At 38.8% G+C, this 3,953-nt stretch overlaps 1 long non-coding RNA gene across 4 annotated transcripts; it reads right to left on the reverse strand.

Moving 5' to 3' along the window:
- Positions 1 to 448: 448 nt before the first annotated feature.
- LOC136222234 (uncharacterized) lies at positions 449 to 3,556 on the reverse strand. 4 transcript variants are annotated; one of them, XR_010685554.1, is made up of 3 exons: positions 2,993 to 3,556; positions 2,122 to 2,918; positions 449 to 1,237 (listed from the first exon to the last, which is right to left on the reverse strand). It is a non-coding gene; the product is annotated as an uncharacterized lncRNA (long non-coding RNA). The 4 variants fall into 4 exon arrangements; XR_010685553.1 differs by having other exon boundaries at positions 2,122 to 2,211; positions 2,709 to 3,556; XR_010685555.1 differs by having other exon boundaries at positions 2,122 to 2,331; positions 2,709 to 3,556.
- Between the last annotated feature and the right edge of the window lie 397 nt (positions 3,557 to 3,953).

Below are 3,953 nucleotides of genomic sequence, written 5' to 3' on the forward strand. Positions count from 1 at the left end.
TTGCCGAGTGTCGCGCCCGCCGTCCATTGGACGACATCCAACCTCCGGGTTAGTTGTATAGATCGCCCTTTACGGGTTTTCAACCTATCGAGAATTTTTTATTTATTTTTTTTTACGAAAAGTATTCTTAAGCCTATCCAGATTGGTAGGTTCGAAGAACTCAATGGCAACCACGATGAACTTGAGTCCATTTGACGCATTAGGCCTCATCTCTCCAATGATGTCGATGCCCAAAGCTACAAACGGCCAAATGGGTGCCAACACGTGCAGTTCCATAGTCGACAAGTGATTATAATCTCTGTGGATCAGACAATCATGACATTTCTTTGCATACTAGTTGCAATCTCTTTCCATGGTGAGCCAATAGAAGCACTGTCTTACGATTTTTCTCTCTTCAGTAGTTAATTCCTGAGCAATTTGTATAAGTTTATGATTTTCATCCGTGCCAAGATTGAAAGGTGGCATTTCTATTGCATTGATTTCAAATGTAGGCATGTTATATGAATAAGAATACATGGAATGATCAGAATCAACATCAAGCAAGTAAGCAAAATCAGAATTCATTTCATTGATAGTTTTGGCGAATACATCGTCAGATTCAAACAAATGCAGTTGTCATCATTAGGGGTTCTCGGGTTTCTCATGAGCCTTGGAGGTGCTTGGTTCATCCATCGTTCCCACGGTTGCCTCTGCAGTGATAACTTGCTCCTCAGCGTTCAAATCAAGCATCATGATTTCCTCTATGAAGCAGTTTGCCTCCTCTTTGCCCCAGTCGGTAACATCGTTGAAGATCTCAAAGCCTGGCAGAATCTTTCCTTCGGTGCTAGTCCACGACAGTCCAAGATCTCAAAGAACTGGTTTATGTGATCGACGTGATTCTCATCTCCCTTGTACTTAGTCATGGTTAATACCGCCTCAGGTGTCTCCTCATCGAGTGACTCAGGTATTTCCTCTGGATGTCCCCATGTTGTGTACTTCTTGATGAATCTCTTAGTCATTTCTGCCCAATTCACTTTAACGTACATCGGAAGAGACATGTACCATACCAGTGACTCTCCTGCCAACGAGTTGCAAAACAAGCTCGTAATTTCCTCCTCTTTAAAGCCTAGGGGAACCATAGCTGACAAATAAAAATGCTGATACTCCATGGGATCCTTGCCTTCATGATACTTGCTAACAGTCGGCAACGGGCGCCTGATAGGCCCAATTTGCATCGCGCTATGTTTCGCCATCCGCGCTTTGGGGTGACATTAGTGACAGAAATGACAAAGTTACCGAATCAGTCCCTATACTTTCCAGATTTATTAAAAGACCTTAGATCTAATCTATTCTATCATTTTGACCCCCTAACTACTCGAATCGGGTCATAGTCTATAACGGAGAATCCCAAAAATGACGTTTTCTATTTTAAAACATTAATCAAAACTTTTCTAAAACACGGATCTACAATACTTTAGTCCCGAACTAGCCATAATCCGGATCACGGTTCGTATTGGGGCTTAAAATAAGGTTTTCTAATTTAAAATCAAAACCAAATATTTATTTAACACAACGGAAATTTAAATAAATAAATACGAGTAAATAAATAAATACGATAATTAAAATAAATAAATAGAAACGAAATAAATAATTTAAACGAGTCTAGTTCTCGGATAATACCTCTTATCGGTATTGACAGTCGAAGTAGGTTGATTCCACGAGTTAAGGTTTTTGTGTTTTTTTTGTATTTTTGTCCAATATTTAACTTTTTCTCAAAATTTCAATTTTTTAGAAAATAATTTCTTTAACAACAAAATTCTCTCCCAAAAATCCCCCAATTCCCATTTTTGTATTGGGATCCGTGCCTAGCGTGCACGCCCGACCTTGTTGGGTGGACGTCCAACATTTGTTGGACGTCCACCCAACAAGGCGTGCGCCCGACGTCATTGGGCGTCCGTCCGACGTCGTTGGGCGTGCGCTCAACGTCCGCACGGGCGTACGTCCAACTGCTGGGAAGAGAATATAAATCTTAAATTTATATACCTAATTATAACGATGGAAGCAGCCAACACAAATCATAAGATTGGAGAACAACACACAAATTGAAAAGAATAGGCAAAGAAAATAAAAGGAAGAGAATACCTTATATGAACTAGTGAATTGAAACAAGCAGAAGTAGCAAAAAGAAGAGCAGATTCTGCTGAATCCAAATGATGGAACCTGCTGAGAAACCTACCCCAAATAGAATGGAATTAAATGAAAACGCTCAACCAAACTAAACAAACACTAGAACACAAACAACAACAAATGATAAATTCTATCTCGGTGCAGAGCCTAGAGAAAGATCTTCTCCTGTAAGAAATACCAAGAGACCCAAAATATCAGAGTGAATAAACTAAAATAGTTTTTGAGATCACAAAATATGGAAGATTAAATGCATTCATTCCAGGGTCCTTAAAAGCAGGGCATATGTGCATCAACCGTTTTTGCAAATATCTCTTACTTTAGCTACCATCAATGCATTTGACAAAAATATGGCATCATAATCATTAATCACAACAAACAACATGAACTAGACAGATGATTATAAACACTAATTTCAAAAGCCTAAGATGAAAAAAAGAAAAAAAAGACCAACATCTAATAATTTTCAGTTTTAATACTAATTTAGGTGAGATGAACCGTAGAAAGTTATAGAAGTAGAAACTGAAGGATTGGGGAAAACACACCTCAAAAGGAAGGGAACGAGCAGGTGAGAATACGAGTAGAAGATGAGGAAAATGGAAGTGCTGAGGTAGAGGAAGGCTTAAGAGGAGTGGCGGATGTGAATCAATTTCAGCACAAAATAGAAATATGTATAAAAATACCTTCGGATCCCTAATCTCAGCGAAAGGAAAAGGATAAAGGTGCTTCACCTTCTTTCCATCTGAGCTCAACACCTGTAAATAATTGAAAGCATATCGGAGAGAGTAATAGAAGTAGAAATTGAAGAAGGATTGAGGGAAGAGCACACCTGAAAGGAAGGGAAATGCAGCCGGTGAGAATATTAGAGTAGAAGATGAGGAAAATGGAAGCGCTGAGGTAGAGGAGTGGCGGAATCATCGTTTGAATGATAAATGGAGAGCCGCTGTCAAAAGCCAATTTAGGTTTGGGTTCTCCTCCCGTGATCTATCCGACGTCGGTCGCATCATGGTAAGGCGCAGACTGCGTGTTCTGGTCAAGCTTCTCATAAAATTGAAAATTAATCACTCTATAATCTGTGTACGAGACGAATCTCTTCTACTGTGTTGTATGCTCTGTCAAAATAGAGCTCGGACTATTTGACAGGCAAACTTGATCAGCACGACCCAATAAGACTACGATACGTTTCATTTTTTAAACCCTAAACAGCTAATTGCAGACAACAGTCTCCTCTCTCTGGATCCCGCGTGCCGAACGATGCCTTTTGGCGGACACACAAAGGACAATGGATAGGAACCAGAAGCAATGTTTCACTATTTCTCTTGTGTATATTAACCTCTATCCACACCGTTGAATTAAAGTCTACCTTTCAGTCACATCCTAAGATTCGTATTCATTATCATCTCATCCGCTTTATTATATGTAAATGAAAGAGAAGGAGCAGTTTGCCCGAACACAAAATCTTCTCATTCAGTTATTTTTAGACCCGGCAAAGCGACACACGATCCGATGACACGACACGAACACAACATGCTTTTTTAGTGTTAGTGTTTAGGGTTTTATGACACGAAAGTTGACACGACACGAAATGACACGTTAATTTTCGTATCATTTTTGTGTCAACCCGAAAACACGAAACTAACACGGATATTGAAAATTATTGTTATATTCTCTCGTGTTTTTATGTCACTTTATTAATAAAGATAATAAAATTATAATTATTAATTGCAAATATTGATTTGAATTTCCTAAATTGTTATAAACACATTACACGACCCTCTAACATGATATTA

Source organism: Euphorbia lathyris, chromosome 3 (assembly GCF_963576675.1).
Source record: "Euphorbia lathyris chromosome 3, ddEupLath1.1, whole genome shotgun sequence".
NCBI classification, from domain to species: domain Eukaryota; kingdom Viridiplantae; phylum Streptophyta; class Magnoliopsida; order Malpighiales; family Euphorbiaceae; genus Euphorbia; species Euphorbia lathyris.